Below are 23843 nucleotides of genomic sequence, written 5' to 3' on the forward strand. Positions count from 1 at the left end.
CATTGTTTTGTGGCTCGACTTTAGTTTTCTGTCACTGTTTCCTTTTGTGTTCGCTGCAAAACCCCCAAATTTAGGCACCAAAACATCTTGGTTAAGTTAAAAAAAAAGATGGTTTAGATTAAAATCTACATGTTTAAATGCTATAGTTAAAGTTTCCGATTGCTGTTTTCTACCACTGTCTTGTGGAATTATGCTATAAACAAAACAATTAATGAATGGCTGCAGGTGAAGCTACTTAGCTGACTAACAACCCTCTAGCTTGGTTAGGTGACCAGTTGAAGATCTCCAGGTAGCAGCTCCAGTACCGTTATTTGGATATGAAAATGTTTAAAATAATTAACGCAAAACTTTATGAAAAGTTTATTTTGAAATCGTGGCTCTTACTTCACTTTTTTTTCTGGAAACACATTTCCAATTTTAATCTAGCATCGTCCATTTGCCACAATGGCCACAATTATAAATCCAAGTTCTTCAAAGCCATAATTTTCTTTCGAGCTGTCAAACAACAAAAAATGTAAAGAACTGCAGTGAAAACGATCATCTAGCCAACATGCTTTTCAAAAAAAAAGTGCTACAGTGCAGCTTCTCCTTCCTCATTATGGAACTCGTCACAGCAAGCCATCAGAGTTTCTCTCTGCTGAAACACATGCATGATTTATTCCTCACTTCTTGCACATATTTAGATGTTTCATGCACCTATGACTCATACTCTGGTATTAAATGGGTTAATTGCCTCCCTGGGCAGTGTGCAGCTGTGAATAAATATCCACTAATTGAGTAATTTTCTTAATTCCAACTAATTTGGATTCACACTGGTTCGAACTAGCTCCCACCGAAGTCTAGCAGTGTTGATGAGAAAATTCTATTTGACCAGCGGAGTCAACCCCACAGAGTGAGAATGACACGGGCCTCCAATTAGGCTGGATCATAATCTCGTAAGCCTACGCCATCACCATGATACATACATTATCGAGATTGGAATGCCTGAGTTCTCCCTTACATTCTCAAAGTGAACAGAAATTAGCCTCATCGCCAAGTGAGCTGTAACCTTGAGCGGTTGACAATTTTACCCTCGCTGCAACACCTCAGATTGCCCCTCGATGTTAATGCACTAACAGTCTTCTAGTTTTAATTGCACAATGGTCATTAGAGAGGTAGAGATACTGGAGCTTTAAAAATATAATGAGGGATGTTATATAATTGTATTACCGCATGTCTAGACTAGCAGGTTGATCAACAAGACAAAGAAAAGAAAAAGCAGCTTCCTTGCATTTTTAGATGAAAGTAGTTTTACTAAATGAAGCCCACACAGTTATGAACAACAAAGGTTTTGCATCTTCAAAAGAAGAACTCAGCGTCACTCTAAACTAAACTGAATCCATCATTTTTGCACAGACCCTGAGGTGTCAGGTGTTCATGCCTAGGGCAACAGAGATGTTTGTGTTCATTTGAAGATTCTTTTTTTTTGTATATACATACCTGAAATTTACTGTTTGCAAGTACAACACGTTTCTTTTTTTCTGTCATATTTACCAGAAATCCTTTAAGTGACTGCTGTTCCAGAAAAGCGGTTAGTATAATTTCACTAAATAGAAGTATGGCCTGGAGGGCCTGCAATTCAGTGGTGGAATTTGCAGGAAAAAAGAGGTTGCTCAGGGCAGACAGTGATGGATGGGGAGTGTCTGGAGCCATCGGCTTAGTGTTAAGCATACGCTGCATCTCTCTGCCGTCCTGCTGCCCTTTAAGGACCATCAGCAGGCGCTCCATAACTCAGTGGCATATTGGAGGGGAGGAAGGTGGGACACACAGCGCTGGTCAGCCCTGATAAACGTCTGTGTCCTTGAGAGGTGAATAAAGAGTAAACAGCAGGAGATGATCCCCGTCTTTGTCGTATGGACATGGGAGCGTTTTTGCATGCAGCTGTGTGTTTGTGCAGAGTGAAAGAAAGAGAAAGTGTGGACCACATCTAATCAGGGTGTGGTTCAAGGTGGTCCAGGCAGATGTCATCAGGATGTACTCAAAATGTTAGACCTGATTAGTCCAATGGGACACAGTTGGTTGGTAACTTTTACCAGAGTTCCCTTTTTTTTTTTTTTTTTTTTTTTTAAAGTCATGGAAGTAAGTCTGATTTTCTATTTAGGTAAATATTTCTATGTAATCTCCCAGAAATTAACATGTTCCAATGTAACTAAACTACCACAACAGACACATCTGGAAGGCCATGCTTTCTGTCAATGTAATGTGGAACACCCAAGTAGTTCTGGGTGCTACTTCTATGTTTTTATTCACTGTGGGCTCATTTTTCTCTGCAATATAAAGTCCTGCACCTCTATGGAAACAGCACAACCATGACTAGAAGTAGAGAGAACTCAAGAATGCATTTTGAGCAGTATAACACAGATAGAGTCCCAAAAATCATAAAACAATAAAAAAAATGAGTTGAGATTGTTTCATGTCTTTTACAAAAATTGGAAATGCTTTAAATCGACATGTGCAATATTTTTCCAAGTGCGCAGATGCTAAAAACACTTTGAAAAAATGGTGGCTCTACACACAAGTGATAATTTACTTTTACTATTTTACATTTTTTATTTTATTCCATACTTGTCACCTTTCTGCGCTGTGTAAACATAACCTGCAGTTCAGCCAAATAGTCCTCGAATTTTTGTAAAATGGCTGTTGGTCACAGCTGAGTCAATAATAGCTTAAAAGTTACACAGAAGTGCACAGAATTTTTGTTTTAAACAGAATCTGGTTCATGCAAATTCATTGTTTTTGGTAAATATGCGAATGAGACGTGTAGATTTAAGGGATTTTGATGAAATATGATTTGAAGCTTAGATTTGATTGTCTCTGTGGAATGGCACATCACAAGTGATTAATCCACACATCACTGGAAAGTTTAACATCCAATTATTCTAACTGTCATTGTGGTTTCAAGCTCTGAAAAATGAAAATGAAATTGTGTTGCCAGTTCTTTAAAAGGCGTTCTTTTCAAGCCTGCTGGTGGGCTGTGAAGTTCAGTGGATTGAAGTACGTAACACAAATGTTGATATTGACCGTATCAGTAATATGTTCACTGACAAAGTACAACATCCAGAAGTGGAGACCACAACATTATTAAACTTGTTTATGGTTGTGTTTAAGTATTCACAGTTCTCTTAAGGAAATGATCATTGTGTGGTTTAGTAAAAAGACATTTAAACACTTTTCCTAAATATAAACAAACTGCTTTTGTTACCTAAATCGAATCACAGCCTGAGCTCTGGATGCAAACGACGACTTTGATGTGACTCTGTGTTAAAATGTGGTGATTCATTTATTCTTTAAAAAAGGCACAGAAACATAATTTTAGGAGGCAGAGCTGAAATGACATAAACCTGACACTTTCTGTTGTGTGATAAGACTAAAAACACTCTCTGTTTGTGAAGTTTGGCACAGCACAGAAGCGCAAACTAACTTCCCTGTAAAGAAAATCGAGAAATGTCTGCATGGCCAACGGGGACCAGCTGAACCTGGGGGTAATCGTCCAAGGAATGTTTCATCAACTTGTGCGCTTCCTTCCTCAGCAGATTTGCATCCCCTCCTGTTCGCCTCATCTTTCCAACTTTCTCTCGCACTCCATCATTTGATGAATGACCCTGAACAGCTGTCAGTGTAGCGACATTTAATAGCTTCTGCAATCACTGTGACATGTCTGCAGTAAAGGGACCCCTTCGTGGCCCTCTGTCACATGGAGAAAAACAACACAAACACTATCAGGGAATCACTTTGTCACTGAAAGCACTACTTATACAATTAGGTGGGTGAGACATCTTTTAAATTAAAAAGAAAAGAAAAAAAAAACAGTTGTTACCTTGTGATGTCAGCATTTGGAAATATCTCCTGAAGAATTTCTTTGTCCAAATATGTAACACAATCGAAATGGAGGAAGTGCTGTTTGTCTGGTGGAATAAGCTGCACATGTTACAAATAGGTCAGTTTGCATGTCATATTACATATTTAGTCCTTTGATTAATACACTGAGACAAAATAACACAGAGAAAGAAGAAAACTACCTCCTAATTGTGTGTTAAAGGAAACAACCAAAATATGTTTCTTGTTTCAACTCTAAAGCTACAAGATATACATTTTTTCTCCTAATTCCAGTGGAATCCAGTCTAATCCACAGAATGTCACACAGGAGCATTTATCAGGTCTCCTAAATTTTCACTCTGTGTTGAGAGAAGACTCATGGACATAATGAAGGGGGAAAAAACATGGATTTCTGCACTTGTACTGATGGTAGCGAAAGCTGTGGGCTTTGTTTTTTCAGCTGCTGCTCGGCATTAAGTAGGCATAAATTTGGGAGGGCACACATTTGCCTCCTTTGAATCTGTTTTCGTCCTAAACTTGAGAAAACAACAGTGTTGTTACTCAAACTGATGAGCAATGCCAGAAGTGGTTTCAAGCAATAATTGAGCTTTGATTTGTGAGTGTTTACCTCTTTGGTATTCACCTGCAGTGTACCCATAATGCTGAGGATGTTCGTTACACAAAAATTGGACAACTGCCACAAAAAAAATATGGAGTGTTTTGTTGAAGCTTACATTTAGCTTTTGCAGGAAAAAAACACAGATGACAGAGTCATGTTTCCGTGTCAGAGAGAGAGAGAGAAATCAATGCACACCTGGCAGTGTATGATGAAATCATGACAGCACATATAGATCATTCTGATGCCTCAAGGCTTTCTGTGAAGCTAATAAAATTATTTTTCATTTCACTACTATTTTATTACCATCTGTTGTATTTGTCTTCAACGGAGTCTTCTTGGTGAGCTCTGACTCTGAATAACGGTACATAAAACTCTAGAGCAGCAGTCATGTTGCCTTTATGAAATTAACTTTTCACTATATTGTATTTTAGAGCCACATGACTCGTCTCCTCCATCATGTATTTAACTTAACTGTTTCTATTGAGAATACAATGGCACAGATGCTTTTTCCTCATGGCTCATAGATTATATCATTAGAAAGCATTTTTACATATTTTGGCTGCTAATAAAATAGTAAGTGTAGTTTTAGGCCAGGATTTACAGTCAGTGACGATTACTGGTGTACATAAATTATTATCTACTACTGTTATTTATTCTATTTCATAACATTATTGTTTTAAATGTTCATAATTCTTACTGATGCTTTCATGGCAGAGCATAGCATTAACCGTATTTTGTTCTCATTTCACATCAGCCACATTGGTCTTTTTTAGTTTTGTTTTTTTATGACTTGTAATTTTTTTTTTTATCATGTTTTTGATTTTAGAATCAACATACACGATCAACATACAATCCATCAACACCCAAACACCCACATTCCACCCACCCACAACCAAAAAGGGTCCATCACTCTGAGGTGTTCTGCCTCTCAGCCTATTATGGAAGGCAGTACAAATAGTGAATGAGCTGGCTGAATGATAAAGTAAATAGAAGAAAACAAAATACACTTGTTTTTTAACTAATGAGATGTGTCGTTGAGATAGTTCCGTTTCTTGATTTCATACCTCATTTTTAAAAAAAAGCTACATTGTGACATTCTTTAGATCTTTTAATGTTGATGGACATTTTACTCCTAAAATCTAAGTTTGGATTCAGGTTGGGATATAGAATTTGGGTAAAATATGATTGTGTTAAGTTCACACTGCTCTATAGTTTTGTCAATCTAGACGGTCTTTGTTTCACATTAGACAATTCCATACATTCTTGGCTCAGAGACATGACAGACAACATGTTGAACCCTGAACATCACAGTTTAGCAACAGCTGTGAGGACGGTATGCTTTTAGGGTATCATTTAGGGTATCATTTGTGTCTCTATGTTTTGTGTAGAACAGGTCACGGGTGTGTTGTGAAAGTTGGCACAAGAAAAGGTTAAAAAAAATTCTGACACACTAGTCTTTATGTTGAGACGTCTTGAAGTGTCCCATATGTGGTATCTGATGTTGTCTCCGATGAAAACACTACACAAGATAGAATCCAGTAGGTCATTCTTAGTCCTGATACCTACATATTCTGGGTCAGGGAAGTTCCACACTGATACTGTGCCGTCTGAACTCAGCAGTAGAGACACATCACCTGAGATGAAGCAGAATAGAGACTATTTGTTGAGCGAGTACTTTTCCTACTTCACTGAGCATCTGCAACACCAGGTAAAGTGTGTCTGTTCAAGCATGAGGCGTCTTCAGTATGTGAAGTCCTGGAGTCAGTGTGAAGATGCAGAGTATACAGATACCTGTGTCAGCTGGTCAATGAGCCACAAGTCCACCGAGATGCTTCTGCACAGTGTGATGAATTGAGTGCAGACATCTGTCTGTCCCACCGTAACTGGCTCATCGCTTAGTGGAGATGTACAGTGTGGACGGGCAGCAGGAATAGCACCATCTGAGGCTAACAGGCCTCACGGGCAGAGGGGCCATGTGGGACTCTGTTTAGGGTACATCTGGGCAGCTGGCTGTCCTCTATCTGCCAATGTAGGAGCCAGAGTCAGCTGAAAGTCCAGCTGTCACTTTTGCTGCAGTGACGCCTGGTTTCTCCTCCCCAAGTACCATCTTCTGATCAAAGAATTTGAGTTATTTGACGTTAAAACTCACAATCTGTCACTGCTGATATTTTGCTAAGCCATAGCCATCTATCTGAAGGTTCTGCATGAAGTTTTTACAGCAAACCAAAAGTTTCCCAAAGTTTCGGTATATATTAAATGTCACCGTTCCCTTTTGATTGTTGTCTTCAAATTTTTTGAAGTTTTTGGGTTTTTTCTTACATTATGTACATTAACTTTAGTATATTTAATTTTTTTAATTTAATGTAGTATATTCAATTAAGCCATGCAAAATTTTCTGTTCATAGAAGTATTTTGAGTTACAGGCCTATAAAATACATAGGGATGGCTCAAAATCTCCCATTTTCCCTCACATTACGTATTCCAGTAGTTTTGAGCCCTCGCTACTACATCAGTACAGGAGATACACCACAGACTGTAGACATATGGAATTTTTCAGAGATGAAAAACACATTTGAGCTCTGTTACAAACCACAACCAAATAATTTTTACATCCACTTCAGGTGTCACAATCTAAAACCCAAATCTCTTTTTAGTTCTGCACAGTTTTTTCTATACCCAACTTTGAGAATCAATATCATGAAGTGTATAATAGTTTCAATGGCACAACTGCACCAATTTAGTGTCTTTGATATAGAGTAAGTACAAGCTAGCATCACTATCCTGGATCTGTCATATGTTCTCTGATAATTCAGTAGAGAAAACTCAAATTTCAAGGGTCATATCATCATTTCAGATAGATGATTGATCAAATTTGAAGCTACATTTTGATACTAGGCTCATCTTCTAGTCGCAACTTCCTCTGTGTCAATAAACTTTTCTAATACAGTCATATTTTGATACCATAAGGGTTGAAAATTTCTTCAGAAAGTAACACAAATTTTTAAAATGCAAAATTTCAATCCACCCTTTTGTAATTCAAGGGCCTGTAACTCCAAAAATATTCATAGAATGAAGATATAATTCCATATGGTTTCATTAAGTATATTAGCTATTGTTGGTTTGTTGACACATTCTTTGAGCACGATACGCAAAATTGCTACTATTAGTGGAATAACTTCCAAAATTGTACAAAATGTTTAACAATGAAAATCTTGCCTATACCTATAATGCTATAGTTGAGGTTTGGTCATGCTGAGTCACAGACACTATTCGCTTTGATTTCAGAGGGAAACTGAAAAAGAACAGTTGTCTCCCATGTTAGTTTGAAAGTTTGATGTTTTGTTGACCCATTCGTCCACCCTGACCTCCTCCCTCTGTGGACTGTAAGACTCGAAAACAATGTCAAACCACTTCCAGACAGAACGCTTGAACCTAATGTTGCTTATGAGGATTTGATGACACAACTAATGCTGCCACTTTTCTTGGGGGGCAAACATTATAGACAAGCATCACCCACTGATGAAATCATTTTTAGAAACAACTGCTTCCTCATATGATTGCTCCATATTCAAACTGATACCCTCCTCATGAAAAAGCCAAATAAAACAAAATTGCTTATATCCTATTTCCTGTCACAATTCAATTTGAACACTGAGGGTCTGTCTTTATGTAATGTGCCGGCTTCTTGTCGATGCTTTCAGTTCCCTTCTATCAAAATGGTTAGAATAAACATGCCGGAGTTAATAAAATGCAATTGTCTCTGAATGTTTAGAAGTGGCTGCATTAGAGATATTGCTGTTGCCGCCTCTTGAGGGCTGCACATAGTTTGCTGTATGTGTGTCGAAACAAAATGTATCTGGAGGCCATGCAGGCTGGTGAGAATTAATTCTCTGAAACGGTGTTCCACATTGCAGGTTGATGACTTTATTTGCACCAAGTAAACTGCAATGTGGAAGGAAAATTGAACAACTTTTTTATATTTTATGTCTTATTACAGTTTTTTTTTTAAATGACATAAACTTCTACAAAAGATTCAACTCTTATCATTTGAAGATGTTTTTAAAAGCTCTAAATAAATGATCGAAAAGCCTTGCTCTACCTAATTATCAAACACAGATTGCTTTTTTTTCATCCTGGAAAAAAGCCTAGATGGTGATGCAATTTTTTTTTTTAGAACGCTGACAGATTTAAATTTCGAGTGTAATGGAAGAGAAATTCATTGTCCATCATTCTAAAACAAGCACATCAATCCACATTTTTTTGTGATCCATCATTTCAAAAAGCATTATATAACATAAAAACTTCACACATATTTTGTTTTGCACACTATGTAATCTGTAATATGTAATTTTTGTATCTAAATTGCATAGTCATCGCACTTTGCTAGCAAAAAAAAAAAAAAAGACTTACAGTGGAGTTTGACCAAGGTCTCAGTACAAAGAACAACTAAGTTTCACATTGAAAGTTTGCCACTAACTTTCCCTTTCAAAGCCTCCATGCACCCGCACCACCTCAGGTCTCGAATTCCAATTAATGAATCCACACTTTCTGCTACGTCTCTCATGAGAGAGTGTTGAGAGAGGAGGTGTTGGTCCTGTGTAAAGAGATAGGCACTTTTGACCCCTCTGATCTATACATGTGACAGAATAATGCTTTACCTTCAGGGACGGGCAAATGTAAATGATGGCAGTGAGCACTACAACCATCCCCCTCTTCTTCCTCATTCTGTTTCATCCATCACCTCATCGCCGGGGTGGAGACGGAGCATATCACCTTGTTAAAGTGCATCTGCAGTGTGGTCACAACACTGTTTAAAAGCTCAATTACTCAGAAAATGTTCACAAAATACATTAATATTCTTTTGATAACGTTAAGTTAAGTTTCAAATGAAAATCACCAAACTATCGTTTACATTGTGTCATAAGGTTTGGTCATTGTCTGTCAGTGTCGTATTGTGTTTGATTTGTGGCATTTTCCATCAATCACTGACTATAAACTGAAGCATATTGAAACCAATTTCCATTTAAAGAAGTTTTTCTGACCAGCTCCTCACCAAAATATTGTTATCGTGTGCTTTGTTGGCCAGCTCTCCCTTAAAAAAGAGATTTTGAATTCAAGGGACTTCCTGGTTAAATGAAAGTTTAAAAACATAATGATATAAAATCAACAATGATTGCTTAAATTATTGAAATACAACAACTGCTTGTGTTTGCACTGATTAAAGTGCCTTTTAAGAATTCAAAAATAACCATTGTTGGATTTAGAAAATGTAAAAATACTTTATAAATGCAGTTAAAGTCCCTTTCTGGTCATTGATTTAACCCCTAAAACATTGGCTTCATGTATTAAAATTACATATTATCCCTTAAAATGGCTTAGACGTAACTGCACACTGCTGTTTCCTCTGTGAAGTCCCACCTCTTTCTCCACCCACCCCTCCGCTACTCGCTGGAGTTGGAGTACACCAGCTTACCGATGACCCTGCTCGAACACAAAAATTATTCTACTATTCTATTCTACACAGTTGCAGGCTATAATGCTTCAGAAATTTAGCTGAATGTGTTAACAAAAATGATTCTGAAGAAGAATATTGATCAATCGTCACATGGACATACAGACACATAAACATGGTTTCAAAAAAACAAAAAAAATTTGAGTTAAGGGAATTAAAACCCAAACCTGCTGCCGTGTATCATGTACTTATTTTATTTATTTGTATTTCTCCATGTCATCCTCATTTTGTAGTAAAGTGCAGTAAGTATTTTGTTGCAGGAGACATCAGCTTCTTGTTTTTCTTATTTTTTAATGTTTTAGTTGTTTTGGGGGGAAATATTTCACTACTGCAGCACTGGAAGCACAATTTCTGCATTTGTACTTATATTGTCCAAACAAATCTGCAGAACTAAAAGTTCATTCACAGGTTTGATTGCATTTATAGGCCCATGTTAGTGTATGCAATTAGTAATAATCACAACTTTTATGAGTAGTCATTTAGTGAAAACAAACCAGAGGGGATAAAATTCCATAAGTCCGTGCACATCTCTTGGCACATGTCTGTGTGCAGCCTAAAATAGTAATTGTCTCTGGTTTGCTACCATGACTTTGCTCAAAATTACATCAGTAGAATGAATAAGTCTCTTGTTACCACTAAATGATGGAATAATCTTTTTTCAATAAGACAGCCGCATTGTACATCCTGACTCTTGACCATGATAACATTTATTTATTGTCTCTACTGTAGGAATTAGATTATGAAAAGAAAACAGACTGTGGGCAAGAACACTGTTGAGAATTGCGAGTTTACAGCTTTCCAAAATCCTCAGAAATCCCAGTAGTTGTTGTAGGAAACTGCACAGAACAGAGGAACCACTGTTCGAGCTGGAGCGCTTGTTTTCCACGTCTGTTAGGAGCTATGCAAATGTTCCATTCCACTGATCTCATAATTAAGTCATCACTCCCTCTTGTCATTTAACTATACGAATACAGGGCTGTTTCGGGAGCAGTTTCCTCTTTTTCACACCTGAGAGTTTCATGCTAATACGGGGCCAGGCATCTTGTATGATCTGAAGTGTGATCAAATGCAAAGTAACCCCAGTGACTATGTAAATGAGTTCATTAATTAGAGAGACTGCATTGTGCTCAGCTTCTCATGGTCATAGGGTAGGAGACGGGGAGATAGGTGTTGCGCTTAGGGATGAGAGGAAATCAATATCTTGCCATTTCAGGTCTCTTTGGGCTTTTTTTAGTAACTCGTTGCACAGGTGTTAATCACTGAGTCAATTGTTTCATTAATCAAGTGAGGAGTCCCAGAACGTGAAGACGGCCCTCACAGCTCTCTGCCTCTCTCTCTCCCGCTCTCCTCCGTCTGTCCTGTCCTCCTCCTGACAAGCAGATAACTATCCCTAAAAGAGAGAGGAGATAGAGGTGACTGTGCTACAGTGGAGCCAAATCTCGCTGGGAGGCTGTCAGGCTCAGTTCCAATACCCAAACGTCAAGTGTCCCGATCATCTTGTTTCCTCGGCCGGATGTTTGGGGCTGACAGGACCAGTTGTGTTCTGACAGCTTCTGTCACTGCCTCAGTCTGGTGAAATCTTACGTAAGAGAGCGGTTGAGCGGACAAAGGTTGGTTGTGACGCCGCGTTAGATATTCTGTGTTTTCATCCTGCATTGGAAACCTTTAAAAGTCTGGAAAAAGTGTTGAAGGTGTCTTGTTTATCTGCTGTATAAATCAGTTGGAGTAGATTGCAAAGCCCGAGCACCTTCCTTCACCGTGCACACCGAGAAACATACAGCTGGTTCACTAACCTGTAATTGGTTTGCTAAATTGAAGCCAGTTGTTCAATAAGTAATTCAATTATAATCACAAACACATCATGAATAGATTGTTTAAAGTACACAGTCATTTTTCTGTTTGTTTGAAAGTTGTGTTTAAAACTCTGCAGAGAGTTTTGAAGAATTACAAAAATATTCTGCATAAAAATTAACTGTGGAATGTCCCCAAAAAGTTTATTTACATTGATTGACATTCCTAAAATGATGTCTACTTCTTTGTACTCATTGAAAAATACAGAACGTATAAGTATGCAGGTATTGTTTAAGTCCAAAGTGGAACTACTACATGTAGTATTTCTATTATTTTCCTGCAAAAAATATCTTTTCATTGTATGTGGTATAAAAGCCGAAATTTAACATTGCGCTTAGCTTTGCAGAGCCTAAATATGGAGAAGAAGAAAAAACAAGCAAAAAAATGTTATCACACATTGTTGTAGGAGGCATCAGGTGCAGAAAAATAAATGGTTTTCTTTAATTGCTTAGTTTTTGTTGCTTTAGTAGGTTTTTGTGGAAATATTTTAATACTGCAACATTGGGAGCAGAATTTCTGTTTTTGTACTTATAATGTCCAAACAAATCTGCAGAACTAATAGTTTATTTGCAGGGTTTATCATTTACGTAGGCCCTTGGCAGTGCATGTACTTAGTATTAATAAAAAACAATTATATTTTTATGAGTAGCCATTTAGTGATTACAAACTAGAGGGGAGGAAATTTCATTTTAAATGATATACTGAATTCCATCTTAGTCCAAGTGTTAAGTCCCACCTGGGACCATAAGTCCTAAACTCAACTTTAAAGTAAGCACAGAGCAACTTATCCTTTTGGCAGATGATTGTAAAAAATCATCCATGTAGTGTCAAACTCTGCACATATATCATCCTGCACAGTGGAGGTCAAACATCACAGACAATTAACAACAAGTAGAACATATTTTCCAGTGGAACTGATTGATTTGATTGAGTGTATATTTTGCAAAGCGGTAGTGACACAATATGTCTGAATCCTATGAAAGCAAGTTCATAAAATGTCTTGCAAGAAGTGTGCTTTTTCGGACTCAGTTTTGCCTTTTGAATTATAATGAATGTATTTGTAAGGACACCTTGGTCATAGATCTTATGTCAGCACTTAATCATTGAACACTGACAAATGGGCTCCTTGTCACTGACCTGTGGAAGGGTAATTCCCTTTATATTAACCCAAAAGAACTGGTCAGTGAACCAATTTCAGTCGAACCATACATTTACTTTGATCCACCACATTGTGTGCCACAGCATACAGTGTGGAAAAATGTATTTCATCTCTTTAACATCTTATTTATATATGAAGCCAAGCTTCTGCAGCAGATGTGGAGGGATCATATTTTACACTTCAAAGCTCATTGTTTTTCCTTGGGAAGAAATAATGAGAAAAGGATCATGCTTCCACGATAGATTCTGGCATGTACGGTGGGAATACCAAGTTGCACCTCAAAATAGAATACACACACATATTTTTAAAAACGTGTTGGTTCAAAGAAGATTATATGAATAGCGCTTCATAGGTATTTCAGTTTAGTAGCAATTTTTGTGTTCTCCTTCACTGAACATGCACTTCACCGCATTATCAGAAACTTGCAGTCTGTGAAAGGGGAATTTCAAGGAATTACAGGATCATCTCCTCTGCAGACGCTCGATGCGTCCTTGAAGTCTCCTTGAGAAAGAATGAACTCCTACCTGCTTGAAAAGAACTGAAGCTCCTCTCTGAACACCTCACATACAATATGTGCATTCTGCATGAATGTAGAGTATAAGAGCAAAGATAAAGAATGGGCATAGCAAGGTTGTAATATGATTCGGAAGCGCTGTGTTCCAAAAAAAAAGGGCTATCAGTGTAAAAATAAATGAGCAGTGCGATGCTGTCTCTTAACCCTTCTGGCATGTTCTGTACTTGATGATTTTAATCAGCAATAAGGAAGGGCTCTACACAGAGTCCGAAAATCCTGAAGCGAAGGCACACAGTTATTAACATTCTCAGTGGGACCGAGATAAGAGATGAGCGAGCTAGAGTGCATGTGAGAGACAAATAAAGGTGAGATGCGAGATTTCCCCTCGCTGAGATAATCATGTGAACAGATGAGGCCAGCTTGGACCCTTCTCTGAGGCTCACCAGCAAAACAGAGCTGACAAATACGGTGACTGGGAGATGAGGGAAGCGATTATGAGCGTGGCGGCGAGAAAAAGGCCTTGGTGTGGTGAAATCTCTTAATGTTCTTGGATGGAGACGGCGAGTCACGCTTGGGAACTCCATGCATGTGTGTGTGCGACTAACAAGCCTAGCAGAGTGTCACCTCTGCCTTATCGGTCTGCCACTCATCTTTGGATCATGTCTTGTGTGTGCATGTATGGTATATATGCATGTAAGCGTGCATTTATGTGACTGTTGGAACTGACTTCTTTCTGAAACACCCATCTCTCCACGCGAAAGGTGCTTTAAAAAAGATGAGTGTTTGCTTTGAGTTAAACCAGCAGGGATTGCTCTTGTTAGCAATGTTGTTGTTTGCTATCCAGTTTAATTTAGGAGCAGAGATGTTCTGCTGGTAAGTTTAGGCTACTGTAGGCTTGACAGACTGAATTCCTGAGAGTCTGATGCTGGGAAGAGTAGGCTGAAACAAACAGGAAAAGATTCTGACAAGGCTCTTTAGGTGGAAACAGAACAAATGTGGGCCTTGTTTCATTTTCATTCCCGATGACTTTGTGCTGAATACGAGTTTCGCTCTAATGACTTCTGAGCCTCAAATCCCGCCAAGATTGTCACATCGGATTTCAGTGGTCCCGGCATGGAAGTTTGTTCTGGGAAAGAAATGAAGACATGTAAAGGAGAAAGAGGACAAATGGGAGCAGTAAGTGCTAATGCTGGAATAATACCTGACACGTGTGGGGGAAAAAAGGAATTTACTGTATCAAGATTCCCATCCTTAAAGCTGGATCACATTTTTTTTCTGTGTGCCATGGTTCATAGGTCATTTAGTAACCTTAAATTACAATACTAATTTGAATCGAAGTGACAGTGAATGGAATGTGTCCAAAAGCAGATTACCTGTGCTGCATATCAATGAGGACAGAATTGAAGCTCCAATCTTGTGGCAGTTTATGCCGCTGTGTGGTTACATTAACTAATTTCTCTCACTGGATTGTCAGTCTTTGTTTACTGTACGAAAACACATCTATTCACTGCATTTTACACAGCAAAATGACAGACATCTAGAAAGTTAATCTAGATTAAGAGGAAATGCACAAAAGAGCACCAAAATGGAGTACGAGATGATTCACTTTTAATGGTCTTATCAGTTAGTACATTTCTGTGCCTGCAGTTTTTTAGCCATTTCACATCTCTCTCTGTCCCTCTTCTCTTGTTTGAGATGGATTAATAAAATGAAATGTTGTGCTGCTCCTGCGCTCTGCCACCTTTCTGCAGAACTGGCAGAATGTAAAAGCTCCCCTTTCATTAAGAGTGCAAATGGTTTCTTTGACAGCCAGTGTCAAAAACATGCAAGAGGTCTATTAATAAGCGATTGGAGAAGCACACTGGAGGGGTAACCTCAGCAAGGATTTAACCTTAATGGTCATCTCTTTCATGAATTTTTCAATCCCTCATTAAGATTTTAGCCATTAAATGTGCGTTTGTTTCAGCTCTACGCTGTCAAACAAATGACGGATATATAGAGGTAATGAAGCTGCAGCATATCCATGGACCACATTTGCAAAGAAAGCTAGAGGCAGATGGGTAATTTGATAAACGCAGCCTCAGGCAAAACTAGGAGCCATTTGTTGTTGCCTGAAGCCATAGAACTGGATAAAAAAACATATCTTTTTACTGAGTGCAAATCAGTAGTGTTAGAAAACCCTTGGGGAGACTGAATGAAATCCTCTTTTTTAACTGTGTGAAGGAGCAAAGGATTAAAGTACAAGCACAGCGCAAGAAATGGTATAAGCAAGTAACGCTTGACATTGTGCTTGGCAAATTTTTGCACCATATGAGGAAGAAAAGTGTCTCCCGAGGGTATAAATTAAGTGACCTTATTTTTCCCCTTTGTGTCCCAGCCTAAATATTGTCTCTCCTGTAAACTGAGCATTGTTATGTAAATTAGATGCACATTTGGCTCATCCTACTCTGCTGAAGTGGAAATGTAAATATTTGCATTATGCTTGCAGGCTGTGGTGCTCGCCACATTGCGTTATTCCATTAACCCACGTCTCCATGCACAACAACACTGTATCTGCGCTAATCAGTCTGTAGCTCGATGCATACCAAAGCTTGGACCGCTTACAAATCATTTCTGTGTGCTGGTCAAAGTACTCATGTTATTCCAAATGCATTCATAAGAAGTGCCGTTTACTCTTGTCTTGTTGTTTATTCACTGTTATTCTCCTTCATGTTTTTCTGTTCCAATAACTTAATTATCCACAGATGTATTGTTCCATGGAAAATGCTTGAGGTCAATCAGACGTAATGAATGAGCTCAATGTTCTCGCATTGTCCCTTATTGATTTGATTTCATTGAACAGCGAGGTGTAATTTCACTCTTCCATGTCTTCCACACCATTGTATCATTGACATTGCGCTGTTTTGTTTGCAGGGTGGACAATCAACTCTTTCACATGTTCACGTCACAAACACTTTGCTTATTGATGCCCTGTAATAGCAAGTGTGTGTATCTCAAATAAGAACTAACAATGCTTGGACAAACACATCAGCATATAGATCGATATCTATTCTGTCTATTTTGACTGTCAAAAGTCGTCCAACATGGCAGATATATTGGGTAATGATGCATACAAACTTGCACATCCTTCTATATAATGAAAATAATTTTAAAGACAATTCACTGTATTAATATGACACCTTCTCAAAACTAAGTTTCAAACAAAATTAAAAGCTGATTGCACTGCTCTTGGATGATAAAACAACAACATTATGTACCAGTGATAAATGCGTCATAGTTTCAACTAAAATACATTAGATGCAAACCTCCATGAAAGCACAGAATGATCATGCAAAGTTCAGATGCACGAACAAATTCCAAACCTGATCCCTCACTTGGTAAGTGAGCCTAAGGGTCAATTCATGCTGTCCGCTTTTCTGGTAGTACTACAATAGGTCCATGGCGGTCTGAGTAGATGATTGCATTTCCTTTAATACTGAACACAGAAAAAGATGCTGGGCAATTTTTACTCCGCTAAGGAATGCGGTGGAGTTATGTGATGATTGGCGTGCGTTTGTCTGTTAGCGACATTATTCAAAAACAGACTAATGGATTTGGATGAAATCTTCATTGGAGGTCAGAAATGACACAAGGACCACCTGGTTAGATTTTGGGAGTGATATGGCTTATAGTCTGGATAGACGGATTTGTTAAGGATTTCCATATCATTACCAGATAGGCATGGCATCACTGTAAGTATGACAACAAGTGAATGCTACACCAGCTGCCTCCTGGCGATCACATGATTGCGGTCCTTCCACAAATCGAATGCTGTGGATTTATAAGGACTTATCCACTGGAGAGCATACAAGGAATAATTGATTAAATTGTGGGGGTGTTTCCAAGTCTCATTAATTCCCACTGCTGGCTACATATTTAGGTTGCGGTTTGGTATCGTCTATAACATACACATGCATAACACACCCCTGTGCTCAGCGCAAGGTCATTTTTTATTAAAGATTTCAGCCGTTGGAAATGATACAGAAGACTAAGCAGCGCTGGTGGAGTACTAGAACTAACCCGTTCCCGAGATACAGAAAAAAAATTCCAAGGTAACGCCCACTTCCTGATGTCCGACAGACTCGTGGGCAGGCTCATTCAAAAGGCCATGTGGACAAATAGGTTTTCTACACTACAAATAGATTTCATGATTCTACTGTGTTTACAAAAGAAATTATTTAAAATTGGTCATGAAACATAGCGATAAATATCAATATCTACTGAACTGAGACATTTTATCGAGACCCATTTTTCAGTTATTCACCAGACCTTAATTCCACTACCATTAAAAAGACTCCCTTTAATTTCAAAGGGTGAGGAGAAATAAATGGATAAAATAAACACCCAGGTAAAACATGTACAAAAATCATGGACAATGGCGAACAACAAAACAAATATAAATAAAAAAGAAATGTTTTTTTATGTCACTGGCTCTGCAAGCTTTAGATCTCAGGGTGGATGTATAAGGCAGACGGCAAAAGCCTGCTCTCCTTTGGTCTTGAACCAGTTCTTACAGACAGAGCAGACAGAACAGCGCTGCCCAAGGATCCAAGGCTGAGCTATGTGTCTGGTTAGACTGCAACATTTAGCAACATAACTATCCCAACCATAGAGTACTTTAAAGGTGATAGATGAAATCTTAAAATCAACTCTAATTCTGAAAGCTTTGTTGTGTTTGCAGTTTGTCTTGAGACATTATTTGATCAATGAATAATAGACCTCAGCTTTATATTGAAAGCTCTGCTGCAAACCATATCAGCAAGGTCAAATTTAAGTGTTATTACTGTTTTTTTTTCTATCTTTATCTTCCAGCCTCCCACTGACATTTGAGAAACAACATAACATTAAATACTGCACACTGATGATCTCTGGCATCATCAGACTGAGACACACTTAACTTCGATTCACAGTCAGTAATGTACAAATTACTGTTTTTCATGTCTGAAAAGAACTTACATATCAGTTGCAGGACTGTGCGTTCAGAACACAGAGATGGTGAAGAAGTCAGTGCTTAGCTGGCACCTCATCAAGACAAGCCAGAAGCATAAATCACAAATTCACTTCGTACTCTGTTACTTGAAACACTTAAGTACTCATCTAAATATTAAATAAATAAATATTATAAAGAATGGCACTACTTTGGTGAATAACATCTCACAGTGCCTGGAACCAGAAGGCATCATATGGAGAAAAACTGCTGGGAAAACTGAGTTGCACTTGGCAAAAACATGCCTGCTGAAGTGGCTGCTTTGCCTTTACTCACTGTAGCAGTGTGAGACTTCTCTCTGGCACTGCCGTCTTCTGAATGCAAGCCAAGGCCTCCCGCCTGCTACCAAGGTGCAACAAGGTTGCAGCTGCACAGCACTTTAAAGAGAATATTTAAATGCCTGCTGATAAATTGGGCCCTGTGGTGTGCTGTGTCTGTTTGTTCGCTTCATGTGTTTTGGTGTCCTTGTCAAATGATGCCGCCGTCTGCACAGTCAGCCAGTTTGCCGAGTGTACTCTGATCTCTGCGTTGAAACATGTACTCATCTGTGGGTTTTGTCCAACTGTCCCTGTCAAAGATGGAATTGCTAAATTTATCCCAACTATGCTCTGTGTATGAATTGGATTGACCTGAAGGCTCAATCAGCGCACAGAGAGGGCAGAAGATAATGGTCATATTGATAGCAATTGTTTGCCCAGCTTGATAGACCAATTAATCTTCATATGAGGATCGTGGAGTCGAGGCTTTGCAATTTCCCCACCACATACAGTGCTGATTAAAGTATCACCTGAAACCAGAGACAAGTGAAACAAGCCAAGCTGCAGCAAAGCTCTCGCTTTTCTTAATACACACAATCGCAGTTGGGGTTACATCTAGAATGAATAACGTAGTAATCCACTTAAAATCCCCAAGGATCAGTTGCTGTTGAAACAGACTGCCCCCACCGATGGTTTTCCAACCTGGTGTACTTTATACAGGAGACGTCATTCAAATCAGCTTGGGGAGAATACACCATATCCTTGCTGGTATTACATGTTTCTGTGTAGTTTGTGATTAATATGCTGGACAGAATCAGATATGAGATACTTTACTTGTGCATGCGTTGTATTGCATTTTAAGTGCACGGCTATATAGTAAGAAACTCTACCAGTAGAATAATTCCAAAATTGTGTCCCACTACAACCCACAGCAGTAAATAATACTAAATAATTAATGCCAAACATATTACTTGGACTATTGCCTGGCCTCATTTCATTCCTTCGCAGGCTCTTTTCATTTATGCAGTGGACTAATTTGTGAGGGAGTAGTTAAAGTATTTCTCCATCCCCTGTAGTGCAATATCCCATAGCCAAGGCTGCTCCCCCTATACTGTAATCAAAGGAAAATGTGCAGCATGAGCACATTCACTTAGGGCTTGCTAATCTTCAGCTCTGACTGTTTTCTGTGCAGGAAACTACTGGAGAAGCCAGAGGGAGGAGGGACATGCACCACTGCTGTTTCTCACAAAAGGAGGTGAAGTAGATGGGAAGTTGAGGGAAATGATCGAGTCAGTTTTTATGGTAGAGGTCTGAAGTTTCTGTGGGATTTTTTTCTCCAGCCTCAGTTTCTTGGTGACCCCATTAAATCCAAAGAAGAAGTGGCTGAAGCATGAATCTGCATGGGAATAACCTTTGAGCCTTAATTGAAATGATGCCGTGGGCAAGAGGGAATGTTTAAAGACATTCTGAGGTTACTGAAGAATTCCCTCAGCTGTGAGGTTGGAGTACTTTAACTATATGTTGCAATCTGAGGGGACAAATGCTTTAAAGAGATCCTATGGGATTCATCTTGGAGATATAAAACATTTTGATAACATTTCCAACTAGATAAAGCAATAAAATTCAGAAGCAGACAAACATTTAATTTAAAAGTAATGTAAAATCGGAGCTTGTGTTTCTTTACATTTGCAGTGTGTGGAGTGACTCATCCAGAATACTGCGTGATCTATCTCCACATTGATAGTGATCACATTGAGGATTAAATCAGAAACTGTCTTCTGTCCAACCAGCACAATCTTAAAGTCTTGATGAGAATTCCCTACAGCACACAGATTTGAGCTGTGCGATACACCGCTGATCGCCACAACGTGATTGCATCAAATAGAAGCAGCACTTTTCCTTATTCTCTCTTACAGTCAGCGCATGATACTGGGGTGTTGAATAAATGTCGCATTAGTGTTAGATTGGAAGGGATCCAGGAAGTATTCTGGAGATTTGAGTCAATGATCCTGGACAGTGAAATGTCATCCTGACATAAAACTGCTGGATTGAGACGTGCAAATAATGATGAATGTGGATAGGATTAGGTAAAAATCTGAAAAGTATTCCACTTTAACTCACTGCAAAATGTTTGAAGACTTTAGAGGTGCAATATGTGAGATTGTGGACATAAATATAGCGACATTCTGCTATGTAAAGATATAGTGGAGTGATCCAGCTCTGAGTGTGTTGGAATCTGCAGCTTCTGTGTTCCATGTTTTGACAGCAGGTTCAGCTGTGTGTGCATGTTAATGCATGTTAGTGCATATGAGCCCCTCCCTTTGAAACTGATGGTCCTCCCTCTGATGATAAACAAATCAAGAATGAACTCCTACACGACACTGGAAAAGAAAAGTGCAGTCCAATGTTCAGTAAGGGCCTAAAAATTGAAAGAATTTTATAACTACTTATTTTCTAAATGTTAATTACTTAATATATGTGCACTAATTTCACTTCAGTTTATTGTAAGAGTTTCTACTGATGATATGAGCCTCTCCTGTGCTGCTTTACTGCTTGAGCCTGTTCCACACGGGTTTTTATGTGACCGGCAGACTGTGGGAACAGAAAAATACAGAGTGGAACAGACACTAGCAGAAAATGAGAGAGGTGAAGTGAAGATCACATAACTCAAGTTCACAAAAACTCCTATGGCCATTTGATGTAACGTACAATGCTAGTATAACCTAATGGCTGGTGCTGGATTATTTTTTGTTGAGTCTAATGTATCTTCAGGTTGTAAATGAAAATAGAGGTACAGCCCATTTTTGCCCATTTGTTCTGGTCAGACACGCTGGTGCTGGTGGATACAGAACATTTAAACCTGCATTTTTTCCCCCTGCTTCTTTAGGGCAGCAAAAACAAGTTGGAAACATACCACTGGTATACTGTATTCTGTAATTTGATATGGTAAATTTGTCAGACAATCAGATGTCTATTTAAGTACATCCAGTATGGAGCAACATTACAGTTCGCTTGTTGTGATGTTTGGATAAACCTGATGAATGTAAATCAGATTTTTCACTCTCCTTTTGTTTTGGTCTCCACCGGTTCAGGAGGGAATTTTCTGTTTTGCTCTTAAGTCAGATTGTGTAACTTTGTCAGCTATTTTGGTGACAATTATGTAACATTGCATTTAGTTGATCTCTTCACTGAAAGCAGCCTCTTTTCAATGCCCACTTAGCTAAAAATACTGCTAATCAGAGCAGTGAGAGAGATAACAGTAGCAAGCTCTAAACCTTTGAGTTCTTGTTTAATATTTTCGTAAAATGCCAGTTATGAGGCTTTCGTGTGTTTACTTACACAACTCAAGTTTTTCCCCCAGGCCTAATGAGAGAGAAAATTGATAAAACTAAGCTGATGAAATAATAGTTCAATTAGAGGAGGACAGCCTTGTTTAGCTCTGACCTGAGACTGATTGTATCTTATATGTCGTCTGTCATCACCCTCCCACTGTCCAAGTCTTCCTCACTAACGCACTAAAAACTAAAATCTATCAAAGACTGACAAGTCTTTAAACCAAAATAAATAAACAAATAACTGGAGAACGGCTTTCTGTATTTCTAAACATCTTTAGGGGTGCAAGAAGGCGTTATTTTGTCCTGCTCTGTAAGCATATAGCAAGGCTTGCACTTTCTTTGGAAAGCTGATAAATATAAAATATCGCCGTACTACCTGAAAGCGCCCGGGTTGCTTTGCATGGCTGCACTTTGTATCTCTGCTCGGGACTGAAAGGATGTGTAGCATCAAGTGAGACCAAGAGCAGCCCTGCTTATCTACATGGAAGAAAAGCAGAAAGCAAATTCAAGATTTATGTTGCGGCCAGCCATAATGCTGTTTGAACCTCTCAGTCCTTTTTAAATGAAACTGAAGAGAAGTGAAAATGTTGCAGCTAGCGTGTTGATGCTGTACAGTTGTGCCAAATGCTGTCAGACAAAGTCTCTACTTAGATTTGCCAACATGTGCCAAGACCCAGAGCTTTGCCAGGATGTACTGTCACCCAGAACTAATCTAGCACAGACAGGCATGGACAGGGCACAGTTTTCACTAATTTACTCACATCCAGTGCAAGCCTTACTGCTGCTTTTTGTAGATGACTCACTGTGAATCTAACCACTATTTCAAAAGAGTAACACATCCAGTCAGGGGTGTTTTTCACAGATGGTATGTCCATAAATAACTGTGGAACAGGAAGATATCACCTAAAAACTGTATTTAATTCCCATATTTACAGATCTGTTCATTAGCGACATCAAAAGAAAGGATGCATACAACATATCAGGATGATGTGCTGTCCAAATGAGACAACAGCGAGTCACAACAAATCCCCCCTCTCCATGGCACAGCAATAAACCTCTACTGTAACCATCAGGGTTTTGCACAAACCTAAACCGCTCTCCAAGGGCATCAGCCTGTCATGTACTGACTAAAACCAATGAGTGCCATGTCTATAACCCTGGCCAAAAGGCTCAGCTGGGCTTTGTGCTGGGAAATGGGCTGCTGGACCCTGCCAAAAAGCCCTCAAAGTCATTTCTCCAAACTGTAGTCTTGGGGATTCTTGTTAATCCACCGTACCCATCATCTATAAATAAGTGGCACGCTTGTGGAGAGAGCAGTTTAGAAAGAGTGGTTCGAGGCCGGACACTTACAAGGCCTATCATTCTTCATTTCCACTCCACTGAGCAAAGCAGATTGGAGGAGGCCAGCAGAAACAGGTAAAGGAGACGGGAAGTCTGTATGTCAGATGTCATTAAAAGGGCTTTCCTCACCGTTTCTGAATTCATCACTCTTTGTGGCAAATGGCTGCAATTCACAGCAAGAGAGTCAATAGAGTAAATCGGCTGCAATGTGAGCATGCATAATAGAACAGACTGAATATTTCTCTCAGTTTTCACCATCTGCTCTGCCTTTAGTGTTCAGAACTTTAATTTATTTGGACGGGTATTTACGCCAAACTTCATTCAGAATAGTTCCTTTTTCCCTCTTAACTTCAAGATGCCAGAGGCTGTTTCGC

This window comes from Amphiprion ocellaris, chromosome 13 (assembly GCF_022539595.1).
Source record: "Amphiprion ocellaris isolate individual 3 ecotype Okinawa chromosome 13, ASM2253959v1, whole genome shotgun sequence".
NCBI classification, from domain to species: Eukaryota; Metazoa; Chordata; class Actinopteri; family Pomacentridae; genus Amphiprion; species Amphiprion ocellaris.